General features: G+C 41.3%; 1 protein-coding gene across 3 annotated transcripts in view; it reads left to right on the top strand.

Annotated features, from left to right (window-relative positions):
- The window catches only part of AK8 (adenylate kinase 8), an 86,619-nt gene that overhangs the window by 52,825 nt on the left and 14,536 nt on the right, over positions 1-19,258 (top strand). The gene's annotated exons all lie outside the window — the stretch shown is intronic.

Genomic DNA, 19,258 nt, shown 5'->3' with positions numbered 1-19,258 from the left:
TGCTTCCTTGCAGAAGCAGAGCATGCTATTCCTTTCATCCACTTCTTCTGGGCTCCTGGAAAAGCCAGCATTTCTATGGCTAAATTGTTGTCCCTTTGGGTGATCCTCTTTTAATTTGTCAGGATCAGGCCAGGAACTTAAGGGTAAGATTTGAAAACCTCTCAGTACTGGCCTGACTCGGGTTGTACTGACATCCTCAGGACTTTTACCATTGACTTCAGTGGGTGTAAAGTTAGGCCAGCGCTAAGCATTTCAGAAAATCCCACTTTACATAAAGAAGCTCTGAGAAGTCTTGTACTTAGAAGTAGGTGTGTCATTGTGACTATGCAAGCTTTAAACCACAAACTAGTTTATGGTAGTTGTAAGAGACCTGGTCTAGGAGTCTAGGAATGGGTTATCACAATGTCAGGTGCTTGAACCCTCCTTGTAGGATGATTATAGGGGAATCACAGTGACAGATAACATCCTATTAACTCTAACCAGGGATGTAGGAGTCGGAGTCTTTCTCCCAGAAAAAAAGGAAGAGAAATAGGGGCTAGAATAGAGAGATCTTGCAGAGAAACAATAAAAACAGCCAAGCTTTGGAGAGAAAGCTGTGGTTGATGTTTGCCTTAGGGTTGCGTACGTGAGTTACCATTAATGCACTGGATTATATCCAGTGTGTATGGGTCGTTTACAGCAGGGTGGGAAATATGCTCATTTACACTGGTGTTGGTGTGCTCTCATAGAAAAGGTTTACTATCACTAAGACCTCACCACGAGTTCAGTTTCTTTTCTGCCTCACATCAAATACTTAAAGACAATACAAGACTTGCTTATTATTTTAGCTTATTAAAAGAGTGTTCAGGATTGAAGTATTAGGGAAATGAATCTTGGGAGACAGATTACTCAACCATTTTAACAGGACTGTTATGACGTCATGAGACTATACTGTATGCCGCCATTCAGGTGTGAAAAGTATTCAGATGACCCAACCTGGGGTAGATGGGTTACTTTGGTCTGCCTAAACCAACCGGTTTCTCTTGCATTGAAGATGCTTGTGTGGACAGCCAAAGGTAAGTAAGCAGGGTGATGCTGGCAGGTCCATGGACAGGGAGCTGGTGAGTCCAGGGGGGGTGCCCAGTTTTGGGGAGATTTATGGGGGTGTGATTGGACTTCCCAGCCCTGGGGCTATGCTGTTGGTTCCTTGCAGGTGTTTGTTTGGCCAGGTTAACTCATTTTACATAGGGTTAATCCAGGCTGAGTTAAAGTTAATTCACCTCTAAAATGAACTAACTTTAGATTGGGCACACCATTTTTAGCCCTGTGATTTCAGCCTCATGAGTGCTTGCATGTTTAGCCACTTAAATCACCCTAAGCTTGATTAGGGCGATCTAAATGCAATGCTTGTACGTGCCCTCTGTGTCTGGTCTGCAGAGGACATAGGCCGGGGCTTTTGGTTCTTTGGTGTAACCTGCAGAGACTCCTGCTTTCATCTCTAGAGGTCCCCCATTCATCCTCGTGTGTTGATCAAGCTAATGGCTATCATAAGTGCCGACATTAGAAAGTCTTGATTCCTATAGTTTCAGGAAGGCTTCCCCTCCACCCCCAGAGTAACACTGAAAAAGGAAATTCTAACATACAGATATTTAAAACAACACTCAACTGTCCACATTTTTCCTCCCTAAACTGCTTTTCCTTGTGACTTGTACCCAAGGATACAGTAGGAAGAGTAAAGGTAGGATTTTGCTGGAGTGAGACAGAAAGAGGGGGAATTGTGGATATGAAAGGGTAGGGAGCTAGCAGGCATGGCAAGTGCAGCTTAAAAGGAGATTATGCAAAAACAAAGGCCTTTGGTATAAAAAGATAATTTAAAAGAAATGTTTTAAAATGTGAAATAATTTCCTGAGAGACTTCAGATAGAGAGAGAAAGAGGCTGAAACATGTTAGATGAGCTTCCCAGGAGATACGTTCAAATACAATTAAAAAATTAAGGATCTGAGTGTGTAAAAACATGCAGGAGTAAATGAATCCAGTGGGAGTGCTCACATGTGTGCATGTGTGCAGGGTCAAAGCCTAATAGTGCTCGTAAAGTGACTGGTTTGTAATATCTCCGCGGTGAAAATCCTGTGCTCACCCATGCACTACATTTCCATTGACTTCAGTAGGAGCTGCACACGCGTATCCGAGTGCAGAATTTGGCCCTGACTATTTTACACCAGGGCTGAAGTAAAGAGCAAAAAATAGACCTCATGCTAACCTGATTGATTTTGGAGCTGATTCCTTCTATGAAACTGAAGTATCAGATATATACAAAAAGAGAGGGAGATTATAAACAAAAGGACGTAGAACAGCACAGGCTAGCAAGGCAGTAATTCAGCTCCAGTTCTGATGCTAGTTATAAAACACTATCTGCGGTGGTAGTGTTTTTGACATCAGGAGAAAATTCTGATAGAATTATAGCCTTGAAATCAATGTGGGAATAGCATGCAGAAATCTATAAATCAGACACAAAACAATCTACAAAGTCTCATTTTTAGGAGGGCTCTGTTGATGAAATTAGATTAAAATAAATTTACATATATATCAAGTTTATTATTAAAATCTAGTCACATCCGTAAACAAAATTATTTCTGAAAGTGTACATTATACTGTGTTTTGAACTCAAAGTAGACCTCTTTGGCTGATCAGAACACAGAGTTATTGTCTGGTTGTCAAGTCATAAATCTGTTCTTTAGAGCTAATAAATGGTTAGTGTTCAAATACTATGTTTTATCTGACTCCCACCTCATAAACCTAGTGCACATAATACTAAATTATATAGCATTGAGCAGGATCAGTCTCCTGACTCTTCCATCTTATGAAAAAAGAAACAAACCTAGTAATTGATGGTAGAAAAGAAGGAAAATAAAGTTATTTGAAAACAAAACAAAATAGGCTATAAAGTTTGTTAAAACATAATAATAAAAAAATCCCTCTCATACAGCATCAACCACTGCATCCAAAGAACTGCCCTAGAACAAAGAGAAAAATAATTCATTTCACACGGAAAATGTAAGGTATTAGATTTTTTTTTTTAAATTAGTATTTGCAGGAGAGCAAAGCTAGTCTACAGACTGGAGCAGGAAAGCCTGGATTGTATCAGACACGAATGTCCTCCTGTGCCACTAGTCTTCTGTGCTCTGAGAAGACATGTATTGCCTTCTACAGTCTTCCTTATGATGCAGTAACTGCGTAAGTGGACAGGATCTTAATCGTGTTGAACTGTGGCAGCCTTTAGGGCAAATAAGAAGCTGAATCTATTAGTGGTCTCTCGGCTACCTAGTAAAAGAAAACTGTTAACCACTTAGTGCCGGTAGTAACAGGAGTCCAAATGCAATTTGATCTTAGCTTCAGAAGCCCTGGACAGTGGCTGCTAAGGGTTTAATTCAGTCTTTTATCAAAACAGGTGTAATATGTTGTTTTAACTGTTTCTGCTGTTCATACGTAGCAATAACAGGAAGTAGATTATACAGCTCTGAATGTTTCTGATATATAGTTAAGCCTCTCTTTAAAAAAACTTGCATTATCTTGTTTATCCACTTCCACCCTCTGTCTGCAGTAAGCTGGAGTAGGCCTGGGCAAATTGTTCTCCAACCACCTGGAAAAAACCCTGAAGCCAAATCAAGTATCAAACTTGGATTTTTCTGTAAAGTAAGAATTGTGAGAGACAGAGTTACGGCTCTCTGCCATACTTACAACTCAAATAAAGTTCACCAGCAACAATCTACTCTATTATATATCTCCTGCCACTAGCTTTGTCTCCCACAGCTTGTCTCAGCCAATGCTAAACAAAATGACAGTGACCACGCTCTCATCATTTAGGGGTACAGGACCACATTCCTCTGCAAACTGACTGAACTGGCCTAGGCGTGCTAAAGAATAGAACTTGCCGTTACACGGAAGAAACATCGAGAAATCAGTTGTTTCATTAATATTGTATATTGAATGAGTGTATACGGACTTACACAGAGCGTATAAGTAGCCTGACCTTTAACTCAAGCCCTGTACTATAAAGTTTTTTTTTTCAATGCCCTCCCCTGAAACTAGCAGAATAACTATTCCTGACCTCTGTTTTCTACTAAGTGAAACTTTTCTCGATCATTTCTTTTCAAGCTCTAAGTTTCATGACTTAGATAAGTCCAGAATGGGTTGGGTTTTTTTTATTTGGGTATAATCCATAAAGCCCTTTTAGTTATTTGAGCAAAAGGAAACATGTTTCCCTCATTTAAATTCAGACTCTATTAATGCTTTGATAATTAAACACAACACCTGCTAAAATCCACGTTGGCATGTTTGCATCCCTCATTGGAGACTTTGCTTCAGAAAGTGTTTCAAATGATGGCTCGGCCTTCATTTCCGCTGTGGGTATTGCTGGAGCCATGACTGCCAAGAGAGCAGAAGGGTTCAGGGAATCATATGGGCCTTGCACACCTGAGCTACGTCCTGCTCCTTGCCAGACTTTTGCTGGCCTCTTGCTTTTTGCCGGACACCTGGGAAAATGGAAGTTTGATCATCATGTGTACTTGCAGAACCTTTCCAGTGGACTTTTCTACCATAGGTGGCCCTGTGGCCTGGGTTTTGTTGGCAGTTTTGCTGATAAACCTCAAAACGTGTTTGCCTGGATGTAATTTCTCACTGATGCCTTCAGCGCCATGGTCATTTGATGCAATGTACAGATTGGCCCTTTTTCTAGCCCTCTACCTTCTATTTGTCTCTGAGGTGTGTTCTCGTGAGCAAAAGGAAGGATCAGATCAGGATGGCTTGTGTCTGTCTTACTGGAGGATTCACATGGGACAACAGATCTTCCTGAGAGCCTGAAGAACCTTTCAGGTGTAATCTAGAAGCGTGGAATTAGATTCATGTCCTTAAAATGCTGAACCATCAATTGCAGCAAGGAGCAAATCGATCTAATATATCTCCAGAGTTAGGGCAAAAGGGGTTGGTTGTTATCTTTCCAATACCTCTATTTTAAAAGGTCCCCAGAAGATTCAGATATTCTTGTAAAAACACGGCACCAGTGTATTCCCAGTCAGCAAAAAGGAAGGCAGCTTGACATGATGACCTGAGCAGCCTTTATCAAAGGATAGTTACATGGCAGATAAAAGGAATCCTATCATTATGAGCTGGTCGGAGTCATTATTACTATTCTTGACTGTACAATAGTGCCTGGGAATCCCAGTCAAAGATCAGAGCCCCAGTGTGCTAGATCAGTAACAAAGCCTCTGCCCCAATCTACATGGCAGATAAGACACAACAGACAGATGGACAGAGTGAGTTGGGAAGATAAGCTAACAACAAAAGACATCAAGGTTGATACGATACTTCAAATTCCCAGTCCTCCAATCCCAAAGTTTTTCTTTACCAATGTAGAAAATGCTTTGAAGATGATGCCAGAGCATTTGTACCGGAGAAACTAGAGCTTCTTGATCAGACTTCAGAAGGACGTGGTTTCATCCTCAGTTTATGTCACTTCCTTTTTGTCGAACATTTTTAAAACTTCCTTTTTATCTCATTAGTAATAGCTTGTATGCAAATAATTTAGAGCAAGAATAATGTTGTTCCTAAGACAGAATCTGCGAATACATTCAAAACAGAAGGGAAAAATTAGAATGCAAAAAAGGATTTTCTTTTTGCCATTTGGTCTTTACATGGAGCTTTCATATTTCTGCAGCTGATCCCAATGTGGATTAGGGATAATAAACAGCCTATTAATGGAGGTCTGAACTAGGAAATGGAGTTTGAATCAGCAGCAAAATTCAATGGCTGGCGAAGGTTAATAACTCCATTACTACCAGCTCTATTCTTTAGCCGTTTGAAGAGCTAGGTGTTAGCCTTATCTTACTCCTCATTAATTGAGCTAATAGAACCCTGGTGACCCTACCATGCTGCCATTATCTGAGAGTTTACCAGACATGGACTAGAATACTTATCACTGAATATGTATTCCACAGACTTCTTTTCTTTATCAGAAGAAATATTTTTGTTAAAAGATCAGCTAACTTCACATTCTCTTTATTGCCGTTTCCTTGCTGCCCTCTGTAACCGAGATAGATAAGGAAATGAAGGCAAATGACTTAATTAAAATCCTGTCAAAGAACTAGGTAAGTCCCCAAATAGATGTATCAATAAACCATATAATGACTGAATTATTCTGGCATGAAAAATCTTGCAGGGACATTTTTTAAACTTGGGTCTAATTTAAATGGTGTATTATATGCATTTTATAATAGGCATGCTTTATAACTGGCAGTATACAAAAGTCTGATGAGCAGTGGAGAGTAAACATTATAATGAGCTCTTCCTCCTTTCCCCTCATTTTCACAAAAAAATGCAGGAAGACAATTTGGTGATCAAGATATTTAAACCAGCATAATCATTTTCACCAAAACCAGGCAGAGAGAGAAGGAGATGGGGAGCAGGCAGCTTTACAAACACAGTCCATATAACATGCGAAGTCCAAATACCTCTTTTCCCCTGGGGCTTGGCTTGAGCAGTAACGGAAAATGGCAGTACGATAAAATAAGATCAGCTCTAACCTTCTCCCCATGTTTGGTTGCTTTCACACTCTCTGTCCACTCTTTCTAGAAGGCAGGGAGAATAGGTCACCTGCCTTGCTGACTCAGTAGGACTCATTTAAATCCATCGGGATCAACACTTGCTGATCAGATGTTTCAGGCAGGCACATCCTGCCCGTTGTATAGAACATATGTATAGGTAACGTATGTATACAGAAATATATATGCAGTACATTGCTGTATCATCAAAGAACCATCCCCCTTGTGTTAACAGAGTCAGTTCGATGGCATACTTTGTGGCCTATTTAATTGCACCCCGACTCCTGTGTCCTACCCCCAACTGGTAGAAGCAGCTTCTTGCTCCTGCAAGAGGTTGAAATTCTGTGGCCTGGCGGACAAGGGAAATCTTTTTTATTTCCCCTTCTTGCACCCTTACTTCCTTCAAGCTTGAGGATCTCAGCAAGAAACAGCATAAAGCAGAAAGGATGGATTGGCTCTGTCTGCCAGTGTCGCACGTCCCCAGAAGCAGTGAGGAACAGGGATCTTTTAATAAAGTAGAGACTTCTGTATTTAATATGTCCAGACCTCTAAATGTGACAAGCCCCACCTTAGTTTCCACAGGGGAGTCATTCTCCCTCCTCCTCCATTTCTCATCTAGCCTTCTCTCTTCCCAGCCCACATTGGGAATGGACTCCCCTCCTCCAGAGTCTCTCATGAGAGTAAAACAGCAGGGAAAAAGAGATAAAGGCAAGGGTAAAGAGCTGATCAGAAGGGGAAATCTTTCTTTCACCTTGGAAGGTAGAGTCTCCTGATTCTCTCTTAATTCCTCCAAGGACCATGAGTGGGGCCCTGAGGAGAGAGGCTTTTTGAATTGGATCATTTGGACAAGTTTATTTCTGAGATCACCAAGGTGCTTGAGAGTGAGAAGACAGACACGTCACCTGATTCGCCCAAGAGATGCCTGCTCTAAATTAAAGAGTATGGAAAACCAACCTGTTCCAAGCCCTGAATCGTTAGAAGAGGATGTAGATGCTGAATGGAGCTAAAGGGATCCATGAGGCCGGAACAGGGATTTGCACTCCTGGAGTCATAGCAAGATACGTCAACCACCCTGCTCGTGTTCCCTTTCCGTTACCTACCTGTTCTGCTAAGTAGGTTGTCATCCATGCAGAATGCAGCTGGAGTTTCACTGGGAAGTATAAATACTTCTGAATCAGGGATTTTTAATCACTTGAAACAAGAATTCCTTTACCCCTCCTTGGCATTTAACTTCCTTGGGAGTCAGACCCTAAACTCATCTTAACAGTTTGACACTCCTCTGTGCAGCCATTCTTCTAAGGGTGGGAAAGTATAAACATGTCCCTTGATAGGAATCTGTATCTGTGATGAGAATCAACATAAATTAGCTTCAGATTGCCTACACTGTTCCCACACATGTCTAGGGAAATGGGCTGCCCTAGAAATGAAGAATAGAGATTGTCTGAAAGACGCACCCGACTCACCTTTGATTCTGGTTCACGGTGACAAACACATGGTGATAATATCCCACACAAATCAACAAGGGGGCTCAGAGCACTTATCTAAGAGCAAAGACACAAGGCACCTTACACCGGCCAGACGGATATCAGATGTTTGTCTCAAACACCCTAGAGTTTAATAGCTGACCCGTTGTGGTTGTCTCTGGATAAGAACTCAAAAAAATAATTAATTTGCCTTAGGCAACAAAATGTTACTCTCTGTCTTGGTTGTGGTGGGAAATTATGAGCTGCACTGGTGATGCACTGTGTTAATCCTCTTGGGACTGGTCCGCCAAGGCTCCAAATGCTTCAGGTGAAGTAGATCGAAGTTTTATTTCTGGAAGAACTCTGCAGTGGAGCCCACAGTGAAAAAGTGTAGTAGAGAAAGGAAAGATATTCCATTATTTTCCAGCATATTGACTGTTGACATTTTATCATTTATTTCCAGTGTTTGTGCTAGAAAAAGCCTGGTGAATATTATTCTGAGTAAATGTGGAAAGGTCATTCTTACTTCTCCGTGGGTTAAAACTTAGTTTATGAAAGTCTGTTACTACGTTTGCTGTCTGCCTTGGAGAGCAAAGGGGCAATTACTTTTGAAGCAACTACATCAGAAATGTACATTACCTTTGAACTCTCTGGTTACCAGCTTCCAGGAACTTTGGGAATAAAAACTTAGAGCAGGCTCCTGCCCGCCGTTTTCATATTGAAAGTTTTGTTTGGAATCAAGGGAGACTGCTTCTGGGGTAAGGTGTTATTCACTCTTTGTATGGCTGGCAGAACGTGACCCATAGTAAAATCCAGAGACAGAAGAGGGACTGCGCTACTTTTACCTAGGACCATGAAACCTGTTCTGCGCTGAAGACTTGGAAAGACACGTGGCAAATATAACATGGATGGGATGATTATAACTGTCAGGTGAATGCTGCACACTGAATGAGACTAGTTGGTCATTGCCCTAAGGATCAGCTGGCTAACCCTGCACTGGAGTACCCTTGTGCCCCAGCCAGCCCATCCGCTGCCCGATGCTGCCATCCAGAGCCTGGGGTTGACCCTGGGGGCCCCCTGCCAGCTGGAGCTGTTCTACAGCAGCTCAAACAGCTGTCTCAGGCGCACATGAAAATGCTACACCTGGGAGCAGCTGATTCCAGTGCAAACTGCGCTGGAGTTTCCTGCTACTTGCTAACTGCATGTGTAGATGCACGCACAGGTTCTGACTGCTGCTCTGTATCTCATGCTATCATGTACACATGGAAACCACCACCATCCTAATCTGGTACCACTGTAGACCTACTTCCATAGGGTGGTTTAGGATATCTTTTGAAGTGGGTTTCTTTTGGTTCCAGATTGAACTCCTATTGTGCTTATTTTCCTACAACTACTTATTTCCCAGGAGCTTACAAGCTATTTAAAAGCAACGTCGCACATTGCACATAGTCAAAATTAACATGATAAAATTGCTTTTGGACTCTTTTGGAATCAAAATAGCTATTTTTCCTAATATGAACTCCAACAAATGTTCTACTGGTGGCCACTAAATCAACGATTCTGAGAAATCTCACTAAAACATGTTCTTGTGGTATGTCAAGCTAACCTTCAGCAGAGAGCAGACTACAGAATAGTTGGTATTTGATTTAACTACCAGTGGGTAAATGTCATCAATTTTAGTAAATATAAGACTGGACAGTTAAATTAAAATAATTTCCCAGCTAAAGATTAAAAAAAAAAAAGAGTTCATGCTAGTGTAATTACACTGAAGTCAGTGGATTCGCACTGGACATGAATTTGGCCCCCAAGTTTTAAAACACAGAGCTGTAATATAGAAATCATGTTTTTCCTCAACCATACAACACTTTGAGATTCCTCGTATTTCCCTTCAATTACCCATATTCCTTAGTCTATATAAAATAAAGCACTGGATTGGTGAAGTTAAATTGCAGGTGTTTAAGAATCGGCAGATATCATACTCCTGTCTATTCCCATTCAAAATACAAAGTGTTCAGCAAAATTCTATATCCAATTATGACATTTAGCTTCCACAAATGAGATTGCCTCACCGTAAGTGGAATCCAATTTTGCCTTTAGTTTTTATATCTTCATATAAAAGAGAGATAAAAAATTTACTGCCCAGCTTTTTTTGCTGTAAACTTTACTGGAAGCCCAATTTTAGGAATATCTAAAAGCAGGATGTTTTGAGTTCCTCTGAACGCCATTAAAAAGTGTTATTTATTTTTGGAAAAAATATAACTACATTCCTGAATTGCATCCCATTCACTGGTTACTGAAGAATTAGTTATCCCAATTCTTCAAACTTTACTCGCGCTGAGTAGCTGTTGCTTGGGTAGACAGGCCAATCCCAGCTAATGGGATTATTTGCATTAGGATTGCAGAATTGAGTCCTTAAACATAAACAACACACAATATCGCACCAAATCCAGTTCGGAGGTCTCTCTTTTGCTCCCTGTTTCCATGCATTTGCATGAAAAACATACGGTGTTATATTGATCCAGCTTTCAAACTGTCCCTTGTACAGGCCCCTTCTGTTAACTTTCTCTGGTGACCACCTTATTGCAGTGTTAAGTGTATGTGAGCTCCGTCGTTAAGCAGAACGGTATTATAAATTACTGCCTCGCGGAGAATTTCTGCAGTAGCTCCTATGTTTCTCATAGTGCTATCCTTCCCCCACCCCTACCTGACCTTGCTATAGATCTCAACTGTTGTTTTACCTTGTTGATGTTTTGTCTATATTTGCTTTAACCAGATGCCCCTCTTTGCATGCAGCACTGGGACTTGTCCCCTCTCTCCTATCAACAATAATTAGCCTTGTAAGACTAATGGAAGAAATCGTGTCTAATTACCCTGTTGAAGGCCCAATTATGTTATTAACATTCGTGGGCTATAAGCTAATGATGAGGAGAGCCTCTCATTTGCATAGCATTAAGTTAATTGAGCTGGAAGCTATGGGGCGGATAGTGGTGATGATAGCAGGATTCTGTTACAGAATGGATAATGATGACCAGAGCGGGACGATTCACCTGACAGTTTTATTAATTAACGGCTATCTGATTACCTAGAAGGGATGGCAAGTGGCAGCCCTCCTGAAAGGACTTGTGTGTTGCAGCTTCTTTTTTTTTTTTTTTCCCTAAATGAAAGATGCTATATCATCACTAATATTCTGGTGTAATTTATGGTAATGACCGAGCAAGCCCTTTCCTGGAAGCCTGCACAAAAACCTCAGCAGAAGTGGCTAATGAAATTCTAATACTTCTGCACATACTTTATTCTCACAATAATCCACAAACAAATACAAAGCTTGTGAATTTGATTGACTGTATGAACAGAACACGTAATAGATACTGAGTTCTTACATGTCCTAGAAATTTTGCCTTTATAATGACTGCAGGATTGGGCTCTGTAAAAATATTTCCTTGATTTTTGTTTTCGAGCGAGAGTTATTGGGGTTTAATTACTGTAAACTTGAGGTTTTGCAGATTCATGCAGTGTACAAAATGGGAGTGGAGATTGATGATCTTACTATAAGTTCAGTGATAAACAGTTTCACAGTGGTGCTGGATGTTTTAAAACGGGTGGATGCTCTCTATTAGAACACTTTTCAGGATGAAAATGTACCCTTGTCTTTTCCACTTGATTTCAAATACTTTCCAGTTTACTCCAAACACAATAATATTAATAGACTAGAAGGAACCATTGAGCATTGAGTATGATCTCCTGTGAGATAGATCGTGGGACTTCCCTGAATTAACTCTTCTTTGACCTATAACATCTCTTTTAGAAAAGCATTCACTCTTGATTTAGAAGTTGCTAGTGACGGAGAATCCATCACAACCCTTTGTAAATTGTTGTGACAGGTAATTACCCTCACAATTAAAAACATGCATCTTGGGTTTAGTCAGAGTTCATCTAATTGCAACTTCCAGCCAGTAAATCTAATGATATCTTTACTACTAAACTGACAACCCCGTTAAATCATGTGTCAGAGGTGCACGGTGCATTTGGAACCAAACTCTGACCAGAAAAGTCCAAGAGGAGCCTGAAGATTTTAAACTTTAAGCCCTTAATCAAGTGATGATATGAGACAAATAAGAAAGGATGTGAAGGCTTGATGATTTGTATCCCAGCAATAATAGAATGAGTCAAAGCCGGGGTCAAAATCCCTTTCCCATCATTTTCTAGGGGAGAGCCTCCTGAATGTCCCTAAATGCTTCTTGGATTCTGGTTATGAGATTTGTGTTTGTTTGGTTCAAAGCAAACAGGGGTCAGGGCTTGCCCTAATATTACAATTAAAAGCCTGGATAACCAGAGATGAAACAAATGATCTTGGAGTGGAGCTCTTAGCAATGGCTAACAGACTGATGTTTTTGCCAGTGGTTGTAACTAGCAGCTGCAAGCCCAGAATAAAGGATCCAACTGTTAAGAGTGATAGGGAGAGAACTGCTCTCTGCAGCGGTGTGCACCTGTGTGCATTGTGAACCAAGTGATGAGGAAAATGTTTATGTAACATTTGCCAGGTGTAGTTTCCATCTTCTCTTGCTGGCAGGTGATGGTGCAAATTCTAATGTCCATATTTGTGTGGAAATTACACAAAGTGATTGCTCATGGAATAGAGCACAATGAGCCAAGTGGTTGAGCCTGAATTTAAACCGAGGATCCTCCTGGTCCTCATTATCTCGCTGTAATCACTAACCCACAGAGCCAGTGCAGCATGGAAATATCGTTCCTATATAAATTAGCTTTTCTGTAAGGCATTCTGTGTCTCCCTGCAATGGCATACTGTATAATAGACAAGCATAGCATCAAGCTGAGATTTGATAGATCAGGAATTATGTATTTAATTCAGAGTTGTGTATAGAGTGCTCATAAAATCTTGATCATGATAGAGAGGCCAATAAACATTTGGGAACATAAATATTTCTGTGGGAAATGGCTTTGTGAAACATTTAGTTGTTGAGTAATAAGAAGAACAGAGAAAATCAGATGAGTAGAAATCTCTAGGTACTAATCTGATGGGTTATATATGTTGCAATGATAATATTATTGAGAGAGAAATTTTATGGCAGTAACGGCAACAAATACATAGAGTCCTGCACTTTTTACTAATGTCTTCATGTCCCTGTACTTGCTCCACATATAGTGTTCACTGCTGCCCCAAAATTTAACTTTAAAAGCCAAAGGGCTAATGGATCAGGTGGGAGAGCTCAGCTACTATTCTGTTTCCAGGAAAAGGATGTAGAGTGAAGGCAAAAGCCCTGTGAACAAGTGTGAGCTGCTTCTGATATTAGCAGAAAAAGAGACAGCCTTGATATCTTACAGAAGTCATGATACAGAAGTGCTGCCTTCAGCTACAGGTGTTTCAAAGGTGGTTCAAAAGGTACATCTGCTAAGTATGTCAGCATTAAATTGAGATCTCCATCGGTGCATGTTCTCTGACCAAAGGATATCTTAATCAGGTCTTTGGGAAAAGTTCTGACTCTGGGATGGCAGAAGACTTTATAATGAGGACTGATGTATTGAAATGGCAGAGGTGCCCTTACGTTTTCATGTCCCAGGCTTGTATAGCTCACAAAGGTGTGCCACTTGAGATATACCAGAGAAGAGTGGTTACAGCTTAAAGGTGCTCATGTATAGATGCAGCTTATTTCTGTGAGCGAAGAGAATAAACTCAACTCATACAAGGCACTTTTTGCTGGTGCAGATGCATCCATGCTAGAGTTTGTGCTGCTAGTGCTGTTTGGGTAAAAAAAAAATCATACCCCTAACTGAAGATGCTATAGTGATACAAAAACTGTGAGTAGACTGGGTCTAAGAGCCTTCAGGAATAATAAATAGTCCAAAATAGAGAAAATGAAGACAAAACATGGAGACAGGTTGAGGTATGATGCTCATCAGGAAATGTTTACAAGAGACATACCCGCGTGGACAGAATCCTGGTCTACGGCAAGATGTCTTGCTAAACATATTGGATCCTAAATAGTAAGATCTTTATGATTCAGGACATAAGGTGAAGTGCCTAGGATAAGATTCAGACTGAGACCTTTTTGCTGGTTTAAAGAGTCTGAGGACACTGGTAGATTATCGGTAGAAGAGGGCAATGTATCCATCTTTCTGGTCATTAATGGACTCAATTAAATCAGGACAGAAGACACGATTTTGTTGCACCAGTGCACATTCGACTTTAGAATTTGCTACTTTTCTGCGATTTCCATTTGAAATCGGGGGGAAACATGACTGAGGTCTTCCTGATCCAGTTGGGGTCAAGTAGAGCATCAGGAAAAAGTGCCGCTACCTCGTCCACCTAGAGGAAGAGGCCGAGAGCCCTATCTAGGGGTAATTGTCCCCTAGCAAGGAGGGGTAGTTTTCTCTTTGCTCCCAAGAGTTGGATATTGGCTCTTTCCAGAATGCGTCCTTGTGTTGCATTGCTAGTTACGCATGAGCCAAAGAGGGGTACAGGATTTAAATGAATGGGTGCAGGCTAAATCTCCAGAAGGTGCACTGTCTGGGAAGAATGACCAGACTCCACAGGGTTTGGGAGGCATTGGAAATACTGTACCAGCGAGGAGTCTATAGTAAAAAAGGACATGAAGATAAAAAAAAAATTTTTTAAAGTCCAACCCTTGCCCTCCAGTCCCACTCCCCACCCCCCATGGGCAGGTGTTAACAAAGGAGATTCATTTAAAAAAATGCAAGCGATTGCACTGGGGGGAAATAATGTGAACCTTGCAAACCCTTTAGTGAGGAACACTACCACGGGAGTCAGGCATTCGCGCTGCTCTGCAGGGAAACCAGCTGTCATGACAGGACTTGAGGGAAGGAAGGTGAACGGCTTGGGAGAGTGATTCTGAGCACACAGTAGAAGGCAAAATACAAAAATGCAGACAGATATTTTTCTTTCTAAAGGAATGACTGAAAAGTAAAAAAAAAAAAAAAGATGCATGAGAATTATGGGGGAAATGATGCTTTGTCTTTTTTTCTCTTTTTTTCTCCATCCATTACTCTAGTATCTAGGCACTGATCCAGCTAGACAACACGGGAAAAGATACTTAAAAAAAATCGCTCTTAAATATTTTAAATGACCAAATTGTAGAACAAAACATTCTGGCAACACAGTTTGTGCTCCTGTCAGTATGTAGGCTGAAAAATAAGAAAAGAACCAATAAAAAAATAAAACCAAGCTGGGAATAGCTAATCGGGTTAGAAGTGATGTTTTGGCTGCAAGGATTTTTGAGGGCTGCAGAGAAAAATAGAATAAGATTAGAAAATATTTGTCCATCTTATATGACAGATATGGGAGAAAATGCTGTAATTTGTTACATCCTTTTTTCCCCCTCTTAAAACAGCAGCAGGAATGAGCTGGCAGGCACAGAGAAATGCAGTTAGCAAGAGTAATGGGAGTTGAAAGTTTGACCTTTTGTGATGGAAATTTGATATGAAAAAAGGGCCTTTTGATAATTTCCCCATCCAATCAGATAAGGGAGACGTCTTGATCCTGTTTCCTTATTTGCATGCTGACTGATCTCATTTGAAAACCCAATCATTCAGAAATATTGGGAAGTCAACAGAAATGTTACAAGCAAGGAGCTGTTTTATCTGAAAGGTCTGCAGGATGTCATCTCTTGTTTTTCACTCCAGCGGCCTGATCTCTTCTTCATGGTTCCATGTTTTTATTGGCAGGATGAGTTGAACATATTGAAATGCAAATAGCCATTTCCATACTGAGCCAAAATATAAGGTTTTTTTTTATGATTGATTGTATCCTGGGCACTTCAAAAACAACAAAGAAAATAATTTCTGCGATGCTTCTGATTTCCTGACACTGCCACGTTCTGATGTCTCCTGTTAGCAATTGTTGGCAGAACGCGAGTTCTGTGCGTGTGGTTTGCCTCTCCCCTTCACCGCATACAGTGCAATCTCCAAGGGCTACATGTTGGTGTAGTTTCCATTTGGGGGAACAGTGTGTAACGTCATTTAGTTTATACCTACAGGGCCTTGGGAGTTCCCTTCCTTAGGTGCGGACAGAATGTCATAAAGGCACCCGGGAGAGTAACATTGACATTTAGTGCATCTTGGCAAGCTGTAGAAATGTTTGCTCCAGTAATGGGTTTAATTCTAAACCCATCCATATAATTCCTTGGCTTTAAGTTGTATGCATAGCTATCCAGCTGATTATCTAACGATTCAGATTTCAAATTCCAGGCACTGTCCACGAAAGGCGGCATTATCTTTATTCTCCCAAATAATCGATTTAACCTTTCTTTCTTCCTGAACAGGCAATTGGATTTCCATTCTGCTCAGCCGCGCGGTAGGGATAAATGGCAAATTTTCCCTGACTGTGTAACTGGTATCATTATCCTTTACTTCAGTGCCTACCTGTTTAGCTAATGACTTAAAGCTAAGGCCTAATTTGAAATTGGGGGCAAACTAGCAACTTAGGCGTTGACCTGTCTTTAAATAGTTTTGCATAAGGAGAACAGTTTAAATTCTTATTTAACATACAGCCTTGCTAACTTGAGTAGAGAGGTAGACGATACGGCTTTCTTGTCCTGCACAAGTTTTTGAGACTTCCAACCTTTTCCTGTGCCATATTAGATGAAACCAAGGCTGTTCAAATTTTTTCATCACCCCTCACCCAAAACAGCCGTGCACTTCGTGGGCAGGGTTCTCACTTATGATACAGGAGACTTGGGCTCCATTTCATGCTCTGCCTGATTCAGACCAGGGAGTGGTTGGGGCTGTTCCACTTGGTATAAATAATTAAATATTCATTGGAACAGAGACTTGAACTTGGGTCTTCCACCTCCCAGGTGAGTGTCCCAACCACTGGGCTATAGAACAGGTATTTAATTATTTATGTTAAGTGGAACCGCTCCAACAGAAGGGAACGACAGAGGCTGACTTCGTAGCCCCATGCTTATGGCCCTCGTCTGGGATAAGGAAGACCAGGTTCCAGTCAGGCAGAGCAGGAACTGATACATTCCCATGCAAAAGTTCAGTTTGGACAAATCAGCATTTTCAAATGCTGGGAGGGGAGAGGAGGCATTTAATTAAAAATTGTCCCCCCCGTGTTCAGTGGGGCTCCATGGAGTGCAAGTCTGCACAGAAGTCAGTCCAGCATATTCAAAGAAATTCAGCGTTAGATTAAAATCTGTTGTTCAGCTGTTTAAATCCAAGCTGCAAATGAAAGCACTGTATAACAGGCGAGGGGCCACTAAATGCATGTTACAAAATAGGGGAGCTCGCTCCTTTGCTAGTTATTGGGTTTGTTTAGGGGCCTGCAAATTCTAACAACTGACTTGCTCTCAATTTGATTTCACTAAATAATGGGCATTTGGTCTGTTTCTCTTGATACCCGAGTGCTACATGCTTAGATCACAACTTTGGACCAGACTGGAGTACTTGGCATATTGCTTTCCTGGATTGCTCAAAATCCAGGAAATACTGTCTATCCAAAAGGACCATGCTCAAATATTTCCATCAAGGTATTTCTCTGAGAGATCTTGTTTCATTTTCTCTTAGCCTTATGGGACTTTTTTTTAAATCCCTGGTGTCCCTCTGACTAAATAACCAGTCCTGAAATACAGACCTTGTATTTTCAGTTGAAGATGTAAACTCCAGAATTCAGCGGGTTTTGGCTGCTTTCCAATTCTCCGGCCACTTGCCTGTATGTTTCCTAGATTTGTTTCTTCACAGCAGTAGCTTTCTAGGGCTGCCTAATCATTGGTAGAAGTACCTTGTAGGTTCACTGATAGGAGGAATGAGGTATATTCTGCTGGGACCAGCCAGAGTTTTATCTATCCAAGAGGAGCATGCTCAAGTCTGTCTCCCAAATCCATCGTTTGTCTTCTGCCTTATGCCAGAGTTAGATTCTACTGTGCAAAATCACAATACATAACATAGTTGTGGCCAAAATGTGTTACGTTTTATGGCCTTCCAAAATTAGTCTAGATGCTTAACAAGGATAGAGGCAGGTTATAACAGCTTTTGCTGTCTGTGCAAATAAGGAAAAGGTATGCTTTGACCAAAATAGGTTTACAGGTTATTTTTTATAGTGTTGATGGGCCACTAAGTAGAACTTCCTTACAAAACCACCAGGAGAGACTAGTGCATCTAGAGGAACCACCCCCAGGGGCTGCAGCTTCTGGTTTCCTGTCAGCAGCCGACCTGGGGAGTTAAGGTTCAAGGTGAGCTTCAAACTCAGATTCCACCACACATGGTATTGCACTGTAGCAATAGGCTGCCAAGCAAACGCCACAGAATATGGATCCCAGAATGGCTTAATCAGATCATAATCTCAGTATGAGCGAGCATGTTTTAGTTGTTTAAGCCATGGGCAGAAATCCAGGAACTCTTACATTTTAATCCATGCCCTACTTCTGGTGATGACCTAGGCAAGTCACTCAGGGCCCTGCTATACATTCAAATTAAAACTGGATAGAAATCAGCTATGGAGTCGTTACACGTTTCCAAGCACTAACTTTATAGATGGTTGGCTCTTTTTTATAGCTGGACAGTCATTTTTATGGTGTGATGATTACTGTGGCTGCAGGGCCGTGGCAAGGAAGTTTGGCGCCCAGGGCAAAGCCCACAGCGGCAGACCATCCTTGCCCCGCGCACAGATCTGGGGGGTATTCACTCTCCCATGCTTACCTGGGAGTGCATGCAGCAGTGGTAGCCACCCTCCCTCCATCCCCACACCTCCCCGAACAAGCCACTTGCAGCTCCGTCCCGTGCCCTGCCCCAGCTGGGCAGTGCCTGTTGGCGCCCCTTTGCTTCGGTGCCTGGGGTGGTCATCTCACCCGCTCCCACTTTGCTACAGCACTGTGTGGCTGGTCTAAATTTATTGCATGATTAACCAGTTATTGCATAGGATATATAACGTGTAGCAGGGCCTTAACCTATGAGAACCAGATACACAGGTACTGGGTGAAACAGCATAATTTGATTTATTCAGGTTTCCTATCCTAGACCTTTCTTGATGATATGTGTATTGGTCTAAATCCATTTATATGACCAACTTCAGCTTGATAAAGCCACTCATTCATGCAGAGTCAGTTGACCACATTCATAGCCACACTAAAGGGCCTGCATGTAAATAACAGGTTGCTAAATGCTCGTGTGATTATTAAGTTACTGTCAGGCCAGGCCTCTCTTGGTCTAATGTCCGGTACTATGTCAACCAGTGCAGCCTGTTCC

The sequence above is a fragment of the Alligator mississippiensis genome, chromosome 12 (genome assembly GCF_030867095.1).
Source record: "Alligator mississippiensis isolate rAllMis1 chromosome 12, rAllMis1, whole genome shotgun sequence".
In the NCBI taxonomy this organism is placed as follows: domain Eukaryota; kingdom Metazoa; phylum Chordata; order Crocodylia; family Alligatoridae; genus Alligator; species Alligator mississippiensis.
This window is presented reverse-complemented; position numbering and strand designations above follow the sequence as displayed.